Source organism: Ovis canadensis, chromosome 18 (genome assembly GCF_042477335.2).
Source record: "Ovis canadensis isolate MfBH-ARS-UI-01 breed Bighorn chromosome 18, ARS-UI_OviCan_v2, whole genome shotgun sequence".
NCBI classification, from domain to species: Eukaryota; Metazoa; Chordata; class Mammalia; order Artiodactyla; family Bovidae; genus Ovis; species Ovis canadensis.
The window spans coordinates 63713630-63726281 of record NC_091262.1 but is presented as its reverse complement, the minus strand read 5'-3'; positions in this window follow the sequence as shown (position 1 = coordinate 63726281).

Genomic DNA, 12652 nt, shown 5'->3' with positions numbered 1-12652 from the left:
CAGAAATGTTTCCAAAATAATGTCTCTAAATGCCGAAGCCATGCCTTCAACAAACTGGCCATACCCAAGTATCAGTTCTAAATTCTAACAACCATGTATCTTCCACTGGCTGAAACAGAAGTATTTTCTCCTATAAAGAGTATTTTCCACATTCTAACACTATATGCTAATGTTCACACTGACCGCTCAACTTGGACTCTTTCCTTTACTCCTGCTGATGTGAAACTTTGAAGTCAGGGCTCAGCTGTCACTTCTTCATATAAACTATCAATGATACGTTCAAATAGGGACAACTGCTACCGTGAATCTGTCTTATTTCATTATAAAATTTATTTTTACTAAATTTATTAAAGCATGACTTAACTCTGTCTTGAATTAAAATGATGTGCCCATAAGCCTTAACTGAGTCTAGAACATAAATAACACTGCTTTACTATTTCCCAAAGTCCTTGCCATCAAGTGAGTTTATATTTGTTGAAGATTATTTTCCTTCATAATATTTTTATCTCTGTCATATACTTTCATTTTAAGCCCTTTAAAAAGTCCTCTCCAGTCTTCTTATTCTAGAAAGATTCATTTTCAGGACTGCAAACATGAAGGTGAGGATGCATCAAACACTTTCCAATGAAGCCCAGAAAACAAATTAAGATGTGACTTTGAGAAATAGCACCAGTCAAACATAATTCTAGAACTGGGCAAACAAGATACTTCTTGTTTCTTCAGGGAGATGCTCATTGCCAAGGCTGAAAATGATGAAGTGTTGATTTTGGTGAAAAGAGGCTCATGCATCTTGAGTTTTTTAGGTGGAAACTGGCCATATGTATGCATTAACTTTGTCATAATTTTCTGGTTTCTATAGCACATAAAACTTACTGTGCCTTTTCCCTTTGATATTTTTTAATCGGAGAGAACAATATTTTCTTAACTATAACTACAATCTAAGTTATAACTCAAAGCACAAGTGCTATGCTATAAAAATTCAGTGGCATTACTAAAGCTGAGACAATATTTATAAGAAAATGTAAAATTTTTGTCAAGGTAATAAACAGCTAGTGATTTCACTTTGGATTGGTTTAATGTTAATGTAATAATAATAATAATAATAGTAATTAGATTTCTGCTAGAATTTTTTCTTAAGGTACTTGGATGTGATTTAACTTTATGAACAAATTAGCAATTTAGGCTGAAGAAACTTAGCCATTTGGTTCTGAATTGTACTAGAAACATGTCAGATATACAGTATAATACATTGTCAAAAGGAAATTGGTTTTTAAGTTAGGCTGATTTTTGAAAATATATTTGAATTACCATATCTCTAAACTAAATTCATAAGAAAATGAAATTGAAATACAGACCAATTAACATATAAGAACAGGAAAAATATCATCTGATAATGCAATTATTTCACATATTTTTTAGAGTATGCATAAATGTGCATCAGATTATTTATAGTACCTGTATGGATAATCACTCAAATCATTAACATGTGTTAAAGTCTACTTGCTAAAATAAAAAATCAACATCATGGCATGCTGCTATAATTCTCTAGCGGTTTGTGACTGATTCTATTTTTGTCTCCTGTTTACTTGTGAAAACTGTAGAATCAGCATCTCTAATTCACCCTAGTAGGTCTCCAATTTGTACAGTAGCAGAATGTACAAAATTTGCTGCAGATTCAGTGTCACAATGATTTTTTTTCCCCTTTAACATGAAATTGTATTTCTAATGTAAATAAAACCTTTAAAATGAAAAGAAAAAACACTCTTTCCATTTCTGTCAGTGCTTAGAGTCTTAATGGGACATCAGGATGTTCTCTTCAAAGTTGCAGAGAAAGCAAACTTCCAACACCTCTGCTGCCTTAGACTCCTAGCATTTTAAACCAAATTTACTTAGCCCTTATTTGGGAAAGGGATAACAACACTTTTGTAAAGTCATGGACAGAGAATTCCTCAAGTATTTAATAAATCTCCATTCAAGTAAATCACAGTTAATAGTTACAAGCACCTTAAAAAGTGTTTCTTGCACTCCAACTGAGAATATTTTTCTATATATACCTATTGCATTTGTGGAAGATTTTAAAATATTTAATAGAAATACCTGAACAATTCAGATGAATTTATATTTAAGATTTCATTCAAATGTTAACATAAGCACGTCTCAAAATATTTAATGCAAAAATTAGATTGCTACAGCATACGTGATACTGCTCAAATATTCTGAACTAAAAGCAGTTGAGACGGCATGCTTAGTCATTTAAACTTACACAAAATCAATTTTCAAAAATTAGAAAAACATTTCTACTTTCAGTTTAAAAATATAAAGATTTTGGAAGCAGTCACTCTGATTCTTATAAGTAGAAAAAAACCTGGACAATCCAAAAATTGGTGACATTTCTCGGATCCAGTAGCAATCTGAGATCTCAGCGCAAACTGCCACTATTAAGTCTGGAGAGAAAGGTGAAGCTAGAGGATCAGAGCCAACTCTGCTTAGTGGGAGCAGAAGCTACTAGAGTCATAAAAGTCACAGTGTTAGTAGTTGAGTCATGTCTGACTCTTTGCAACCCCATGGATTATAACCCACCAGGCTCCTCTGTCCGTGGAATTCTCCAGGAATGAATACTGGAGTGAGCTGTCATTCCATTATCCAGGGGATCTTCCCAAACGATGGATCAAAGCCAAGTCTCCTGCATCGCAGGCAGATTCTTAACTATCTGAGCCACCAGGGAGATCCAGAGCCATAAACTAGTTCAGTTCAGTCACTCAGTTGCGTCTGACTCTTTGTGACCCATGGACTGCAGTACACTAGGCTTTCCTGTCCATCACCAACTCCTGAAGCCTACTCAAACTCATCTCCACTGTGTTGGTGATGCCATCCAACCATCTCATCCTCTGTTGTCCCATTCTCCTGCCCCCAATCTTTCCCAGCATTAAGGTCTTTTCAGATGAGTCAGTTCTTCACATCAGGTAGCCAAAGTATTGGAGTTTCAGCTTTAGCATCAGTCCTTCCAATGAATATTCAGGACTGATTTCCTTTAGGATGGAAGGTTGGATCTCCTTGCAGTCCAAAGGACTCTCAAGAGTCTTCTCCAACACCACAGTTCAAAAGCATCAATTCTTCAGTGCTCAGTTTTCCTTATGGTTCAATTCTCACATCCATACATGTCTACTGGAAAAACCATAGCTTTGACTAGATGGACCTTTGTCAGCAAAGTAATGTCTCTGCTTTTTAATATGCTGTCTAGGTTGGTCATAGCTTTTCTTCCAAGGAGCAAATGTCTTTTAATTTCATGGCTGCAGTCAAGTCATCTGTAGATGTAGAGTGTTCCCTCTCCCCCACATTTTAGCACCACAATCAGGCTGCTCCAGAAGATAATAGCTAAAAGAGCTAAAAGACGCTTACTCCTTCTGAGGAGCAGTACAGAGAAGCCCCCAAGTCAAGAGGAGAGATTAAAATAATGGCATTAGAGGAATTTGAAGCGTCTTGCACCTACAGTTGAACAGTGAATGTAGCTCCAAGCCAAATTAATACAAATTCTCACTAAAAGCCTATTTACTTGATTTCTTATTGTGTGTGCATTTGTGTGTATGTGTGCGTGCATGCATGCTAGTGACTGACCCTTGTACTATAGCCTGCCAGGCTCCTCTGTCCATGGGATTTTTCAGGAAAGAATACTGGAGTGGGTTCCCATTTCTTCCTCCATGGGATTATCCCAACCCAGGGATCAAACCCATGTCTCTGATGCCTTATTAACCAGTATAATCTGTCTGCTTTATAATAAAAAAAATTAAAAGTTATGCCAAAAAGTAAGAAAAAATCAACACTGTTTAAAGAGGCACAGCAGTATCAGAAACATGATCTGATAGGATATGGATGCTGGACCTAGTGGATTTAAAACATCAATCATTAATATGTTAAAGGCTCTATGGAAAAAAGAAGGAGGCAATATGCAATGACATGGGTAACATCAGCAAAGAGATAGAAACTACAAGAAGAGTCAAAAGCAAATGCTAGAATTCAAAACACAGTAACAGAAACAAAGAATGTCCCCCATGGGCTCATCGGTAGACAACACAACCTAGGAATCAGTGACCTTAAAGGAATATCAATAAAATTTGATAATGAACTTATGTAATGAACCAGTAATGAACTAAATGTAAACTGTAGACTTTGGGTGATGATGTGACAGTGAAGTTGCACTGACTGTTGACATTTTTATATTATGGTATTGGATGTTGACTGCAGGAGAGGTTGCATGTTGATGGAGGTAGGGGGTGTGTGGGAACTCTATGTTTTCTTCCAATTTTGCTGTGAACCTAAAACTCCTCTAAAAAGACAAAGTCTCTTTAAACAAACAAAGAAAATTATTTCAAACTGAAGTATAAAGAGAAAATATAAAAACAATTATAGCATCTATAACTGGAGCAAGAGAAAAAGAAAAAATAATAATGGAGCAGAAAAAATTTTAATAATGACTGATGACAAATTGAAATTGTAAGGGAGTATTTATAGTTCAGACACACAAAACTGGGGACAGGAAACCATTTAGGATCTGGTTCAAGATGTATCTCTAGACCACTGAGAACTTGAATTTTCTCCTAATTATATCAAATCAAATGATATCACCAGGTGTATTAGGAACAATGTCTACCAACTGCAACTTTAAGGTCTCAAGTCCCTCTCAATGATTGTAACTAGGCAACCATATCAGATCCCAACAAATCTTTGCTTAACAAGCACCGTTCTTGATAGATTCAATGACAATTCTTGACAAAAAATGTATGTGACTAACTGTGGCCCTACAGCTTTTGCCTTTATAAGCTTCCTCTATTTTACAGGCTGCTGGTGCTGCTGCTGCTAAGTCACTTCAGTCATGTCCGACTCTGTGTGACCCCATAGACGGCAGCCCACTGGGCTCCCAGATCCCTGAGATTCTCTAGGCAGGAACACTGGAGTGGGTTGCCATTTCCTTCTCCAATGCATGAAAGTGAAAAGTGAAAGTGAAGTCGTTCAGTAGTGTCCTACTCTTAGCGACCCCATGGACTGCAGCCTACCAGGCTCCTCTGTCCATGGGATTTTCCAGGCAAGAATACTGGAGTGGGGTGCCATTGCCTTCTCCATTTTACAGGCTAGCAGAACACAATTTAAGTGCTTGTTGAATCTGTGTCTCCCAGGCTGCAGTACTAGCAAACTACAAATAAATATTCCTCTTTACTTCAATCAGTCTTTGTTTCAAAAATTTTGGTTTATAGATATGGCTGAGCATCTATTAAAATTAATGGCAGTTACCAAAACACATTTTACAGAAGCTCAATGAATAAGCAGGATGAATATAAACAAACAGAAAACCACCCAAGCATATTATATTTAAACTGTAGAACACCAAACAGAAGAAGAAAATTGTGAAAGAATAAACAAGGAAAATGGATTATAGTAAATTTCTCATTAGAAATTATATAAGAGAGTTAAGAAAAATAAAGAGGGGAAAGAAAAAAAATATGCCAAGCTGGAATTCTATATCCAGTAAATTACTCATCAAAAGTGAAGAAAAAATGAAGACTCTCAAACTAACAAGAAACAGGAAATTACCAGCTGACTTGCCATTCATGAAATGTTAAGATCACAAGGCAAAAGAAAAATGATATAGATCAGAACTTCAATCTGCATAAGTAAGACTATCAGAGAAAGAATAAAGGTAAAATAATGTTCTATTCTTAATTGATCTAAAAGATACTCTTTGCTTAAAGTAAAACTAGTGAAAATGCATTGGCTGATTATAATACATCAGTAAGTGAAATGAATGATGTTAATTACCACAGACTGAACTGTGCCCCTAATACCTATATGTTAAAGCCCTAATCCCAATGTGACTGTATTTGGAGACAGAGCATATAAGAAGATAATTAAGACTGAGATCATAAGAGTGGGGCCCCAAACCGATAGGATTAGTATCCTTATAAGGAGAGACATCAAAGAGCTTGGACTCTCTTTTTGCCATGTGAAGATGTAACAAGAAGGTAACCATATAAATACATGCCAGAAAGAGAGCTCCCCTCAGCCACTGAACTGGTTATCACCTTGTTCTTGGACATCCCAAACTTCAGACCTGATAAAAAATAAATTTCTGTTCTTTAAGGCACACAGCAGGAAGCAGTGAAGTCGCTCAGTCGTGTCTGACTCTTTGCGACCCCATGGACTATAGCCTGCCAGGCTCCTCCATCCACGGGATGTTACAGGCAAAAATATTGGAATGGGTTGCCATTTCCTTTTCCACAGATCTTCCCCACCCAGAGATCAAACCCAGGTCTCCTGCACTGCAGGCAGACTCTACCATCTGAGCCACCAGGTAAGCCCTTAGGGCACATAGTCCTTGGTATTTTGTTATAGTAGCCCAAGCAGACTGATACAGTAATATAAGAAGCAACAAGAGAAATTGGGAATGTTCTGAGTACCTACACGACATTTAAAGCAGTACAGTGTCTTTTGAAAGTGGATTTAGATTAGTCAAAAATATGTATCTTATAAAATCCAGGAACACCACTAAATAATATTTTTAAAAATACAGTTGATATTCTAAGTGAGGAAATAAAATGAAATCACATAACAGCTCAATTAAAACACTAGATAATCCAACTATAATAATGATCACTTTTCAAGTGGTCTGAAAAACATCAGCTGAAAAAACTGAAATCATCAGAGTGGTTTAAACAGAAAAAAGAAAATGAAACGCCGAAATATGTTGACTACAAGAAACACACTCTACATACAAAAACTACATCTAGGTATAAAGGAAAGGGGAAAGATATACTAACAAACATCCAAAGAAACCTGGAATAACTACATTAACTTCACATAAAGCTTATTCAGAAGAAGAAAGATTATCCAGGATAAAAGAAGGGCACTGTATAATGATAAAAAGAGTCAGTCTTCAAAATACATTGAACTCCTAAATGCTGATGTACCTAACAGAACATCAAAATACAGGTGGGAAAAAAATGATAAAACGGAAAAAAGAAACAGAAATATTCACCATTACAGTCAGAGACATGAATATCCTCCAACAGTTGATGGATCAATTCAGCACAGCTTTGCATAACCTGCACTACAGTACACCTGATCTAACTGACATCTATGGAATATTCAACAGCAGCAGAATCCATTTATTTCTCAAGCTAATGTTGATTTCACCAAGATGGACCACGTTCTAGGCCATAAAACAGACCTTAATTTTAAAAGAACAGGAATTATACAAAGGATATTCTCAATCAGCAGTGGAATTAATTTAGAAAACAGTTATCAGAAAGATAGATGAAAATTCCTAATGATTTAGAAATCAAGCAGCGCCATTTCTAAATAAGGTATGGGTCAGTGCGAGATAGGCTGGGGCCTGAGACCTTCCTACCAGGGTGCTTGCACCGGGACAAATGTCTCCTTGCCCAACAGACTACAAAGAAACTATCAGAGACTAAAACTAACTGCACACTTAGGCAGTTATTAATAAAATGACGCAAAAATGCCACAAAACAACTTTGCCTTTCTTAGATGCCACAAGAAAAAGCAGGCTACTGCTGGTGATGCCTGCACCGGGGACCGCTAAGGCGGTGAACAGACCACTCAAACTATACCTCCTGCCCAAGCCAAAGACCCACCCCCACCTCGTTACCTCATTTAAGGAACCAGCTGGCCAAGGACACCTGTTTCTTGTTTTTGCTCCCTCCAGCTGCACCACGAAACCTATTAAAGCTTTGTTGGAAATTTTCCTTGCACCTGCTAACCAATTTCTGTTGATTAAACAGTCCAAGGGCCCAGGAGGGTATCAAAAGCGAAACCGAAAAATATTTTAACTGACTAAAACTTAAAATACAACTTACTAGAATCTACAAAATGCAACTAATGTGTGGCTTAGAGGGAAAAGTTTAGGAATTTTGAAAATTCCTAGATCTTTCGAACTCTTGCCGGACCCCAGAAGTCTTTTAAAAACAAAGTAGCATCTCCAGCACAAGTGTCTGGCAGCCCCGAGCAAGCCATCAAGGAAAATGTTAGTTCTTCTCCCGTAAATAAGAACTCCCCAATCCTGGACGGCTTTCTGGGAATGTCTTCCCAAGACAGAAGAGAGGCCCACACAGCGCGGAAGGAGAAAACTGAAGCGGTGTCTGCACCTCCACCCCTTGGCCCCTAGGAGGAGCCCAGAGAGCTCCGGCCCCTGGCATGCCGCAGCCACTGCAGAGTATACGCCTCGTCGGGAAAACACTTACCCGCCTGCCCTCTGAAGGCCGGACGGGCTGCGTCCCCACGTCCTCAGAAGGAAGAGCCAATGCCCAACCAGACGACTCTTCCAGCAGTGGGCTCCTATAGCCAGAATTTGACGTCTCTGAGGATGCTGTCAACAAAGCCCCCACCCAACCCCCTCACCAAGGAGACTAGGAAAAGGGGCCCAGCCTCAAACCTTCCCTGGGAGACCGAGGCAGGTAAAGGCCCCAGAGCAGGTAGAGGAGGGCCCTATTCCGTCGCCTTTGCTTCCAGCGTGGACTAAGATGAGCTGGGTGACCCAAACTTTAACCTGTTCCAAGGATGCAGAGAGACCCGGCTCCCCACGAAGACCCTCAAACAGGCTGGCAGAGCCTGAGGCTGGACGGCTCAGAGCAGGGCCTTTGACAACCAAACTCACCTTGGTGGAGCAAGGTGCTTTCCGCCTCCGTTGGATGACACCCCTCCACTGTAGGCCAGGGCAGGGACCGCCAGGAGCAGCAGGCAAGCCGGGATTCTCTGGGTGTGTGGGCTTCTGCTAGCAGTGCGGTCCGGGGCTCATCCCCTCCTCCGTGTGGCCAGAGCTGCCTTGGATGTGAATGAGGAGCGCTTCTGACCCAACTGAGCTTCCGGGTAACGGGCGGGGTGGATGGACTCTGGAGCAGTTTGGGACGTCCCTGGTTAAGGAATCAGCCTGGAGGAAACAGTCCTTATACCTCAAGTTCCAACTTCTCCTTTAAGGAAGGTCCACTAAGACCCGGGCCCGCGAGACCAGCCTGCATGCGTGCCCGAGGCCAAGCTCGCAGAGCCTGGTTTTCCACGAGCTCCGGATGTTCTCCGATCTGGCTGGCTCCTCTGTGTCCTCCTTGGCGTGGGATCCGCTGCTGCCTGTGGGGCGCATCATGGACATGCTGTCGCCGCACAACAGAGATGCGTGTTGAGAACTGCAAAGTGAGAAAGGAAGGCCAGAGACACCTGCCACGGAAGACCATGCAGGAGAGAAACCAAAGCTGGTAAAAGAGGAGCTTTCCCAGGTACCAGATCAGGCCCAAGCAGAGGCCCTTCAGATAAGTGTGAGGAATGAGTTAGTGCATCCACTCCCTGGAGAAGACCATGGTGGAAGACAGCAATGACCGGAATCTGTGATGACCTCATTCTCCAAGATGGAGATATGACATGGAAGTCCGGAAACTGGGAAAGCCGAACTGAAATCAATTCCATACTATTGTCTCTGCGTTTAGAAAGGTAAAATGTATGACTGTGTTCATATTTGTTTGTTCTTGACAGTTTATGACCTATTTGGGATTACACTTAATATCAGATAAATGCTCTCAGATCTAGATCCCATAGGCTTTGTTTTAGATTATTATGAAAGCCTGTGAGGCAGAATTTTAGTAAGGATTAAAACATAAAACAATACACAAGCTTGCCCCTTAGAAGTGATAGACCAAGATCCTACTATTTTCACAGTTTTCCATGTACTGACTTTAAGATGGAAGTAACAAGCAGGATGATGCAAGCAAACAGATATAATTAAAAACTGAAATTTCTCTAATAAAAAGAATAAATTTGGAACTGAGAAAACAAGAGTTTGTTTTAGTACAGAATTTAAATTTGTTAAATGTGGGAATCTTTTGTTGATTTTATAGGTCTAGGGGAATATAGCTTATTTCTACTAATAAAAATTAACAATTCAAAATAATCCCAGGTGAGGGGCTTACTCATTTGTCCATAAACATTTAAAAGGGACCCCCTCCTTCTTTATAAAATGAACCTGGAGAAAGTCAAGCTATCTGCCAAGATCCAAGAGTAATTAAAAAGCTGATGGAGTAGATGTACCTTTAGGTCAGGAGCTGCACTTTGACCTTCATAGTGGGCCATTGAGTAAAAAGGTATACTTTATGGCAGCAAAATCTGTACTTAAAACTTTTAGTCAGGATAAATTTAACATACTAAAATAGACACCATGATGAGATCAACCCCCATGTACCCTCCTAGTTTTAATAATTGCCAATTCATGAGACTCATGAATTCATCCATTTCCCAACTCCATATCATTATGAAGCAAATCTGCCGTCATGTCATGTCATCCATACATATTTCACTATCACTCAATGATAGTTTTAAAAGGCATAACCATACTATTATAATAAGTTGGTTATTATCTTTAAATAAGTGAGTAAAATTTCTAATTTCTTCATAAGTGTCATTTCTTCTTGACAGTTTATTTAATCAGAATCCAAATAAAGCCCACACTTTGTGGTTGGTTGGCATGCCTCATATTTCTTTTATCTTTTTTTTCCTTGCCACTTTCTTTTGAGAAAAACCAACTACTATAGAGTCATTCTCCATCTGAATTTTGCTGATTGAATCCTCAAAGTATAAACATCTATCGTCTAGATTTCCCGTACAATGTACATTCCACTTAGATCAAACTCCAGTATGATTTGGAGAAATGGACTGCTTCCTACCTGTTAACTGATGATCAAGTACTTAGATTCAATAAATTGATTAGCCATTACAAAATGTTATTCTGGTCATTCTTATATTATTATCTGAAAACTTCCCATAAACTTAGTCTCCCTCTCTTCTATTTCACTTGCTTAATTCTTTCACGTTATTTTCCAAATATTTTCCTTATTTTCAAAATAAGGAATGGATTTACTTGTACCCTACAACATTGAAAATTAGTATTTTTATGTATTAGTATTTTCATTAAATGTTATCTCATTTCAGTATATGTGATATATATTAGGATTTTAAGTATCTCTTATTTTCAGTCAAGGGTAGTTATTGGTCAAATTGTGTTATATTTGGGCAACAGAATCCCCTTCGTTTTGGCTCTTGAGTTCTTTTGACACAACTATTACCAACGTGGGTCCTTGGACTCTGTAATCAACAGAAACTTATTACAGGTCTGAGGATTTCAGCAAAGCTTTACTGATGCTCATGTTGCAGTGTGAGGGAGCAAAAACAAGAAACAGGTGCCCTTGCTTGTTCCCTGGGTTGAAGAGTGAGCTAGTTTCTTAAATGGAGTAACAGCTGGGGCGGGTCACCATGTTGGCCAGAAGGCATAGCTTCTGTGGTCTGCCCACTCCTTTGCTGGTACTGTGTGCAGGGATCATGCTCAGTAGCCTGCCTTTGCTACTGGCATCTGAGAAAGGCACAGCTAAGGCTAACAGAGATCAAGAGGGTGGCAACCATCCTCCATTTAGATCATTAATCACCACTGGAATTAACAGATTCGGAGGGACTGCAAGCAGAGTCAGTACCTAATTGAGGTTGCTAATGGCTTATCCAGCATTCTCTTAAATGTCCTCCTTCAGATGTGATTCTGGAAACGTTGATGAGTGAGTTTTGCACCATTGTCCCCTGGTTACAGGGACCAGTGAAGTGATCAGAATCAATGGGTGGGGCATGCTTGTGGAGTATTTCCCTTAGACCTAGTGAGGACGAAGGAGCTGCATTCCTGGTGGGGGTCGCTGAGCAGACCAGCAAAAAGCAAGCAGAAATACCCCAACAAGAGTGGCAAATAGAAATCCAACCCACCACATCAGTTGTTACTTATCTGTTGTCTTGTCTTTTGCATAGGTATCTCAGATCTTCCGCCAGCTCACAGGCGAATTCCTCTGTTGTGGCCTGCAGAGTTTTTGGAGGTAAGAGCTTTATTATGGACAAATGTACCCAACTAGGTATCATTTGCATTTTGACGGCTGTAGCGGGTGCTCAGATTACGCTTTCATTTTGGCAATTGTCCCTATCAGGGGGATCCTTCCTTCCAAGTTTTAAGAAGAAACTGGTCTCCAGGGTTAATTTGTGAAGGGACTGCCCCTTCTGTTTTTTTTTTTTTTTTTTTTTTAAGCAGGATCTTGCAGTGGTTTGTTGGCATAGTCCAGGATTGCCATTTGAATTTGTCTGAGATTAATAATAAACTGCTCAGTTTGGCTCATTTCCTTTTCAGATAGAATGTCAATAGTAAGAAAAGATCATAGGTCATTTCAGACGGGCTGAGTTGCTGATTACTCCTGGGATATATACAGACCCTAAGGAATACAATAGGAAACTGGTTGGTCTAAGATTTAAGAGTCTTCTGGCAAAACTCTGCTAAAGTTTTCTCTAAAGTGTGGTTCATTTTCTCTATCTTTCCTGAAGGTTGGGGCTACCATGAGGTGTGTAGGTAGGTTATAGCCTGTTTCTAGAACACTTGAGAGCCCCTGTGTGATTTTGGCTATAAGAGAGAACTTGTTATTGCTCTGGAGTGATTTTTAACTTATTTCCTTTAAGAGGGACTTACAGATTTTAGTAGCCTTTTTGCTTGGGGTAGGAAAGGCTCCAGCCCATCATGTGAAGGTGTCAGCAATTTCAAGAAGATATTTATATCTTAACTGCAGGGTCATTTGGGTGAAAT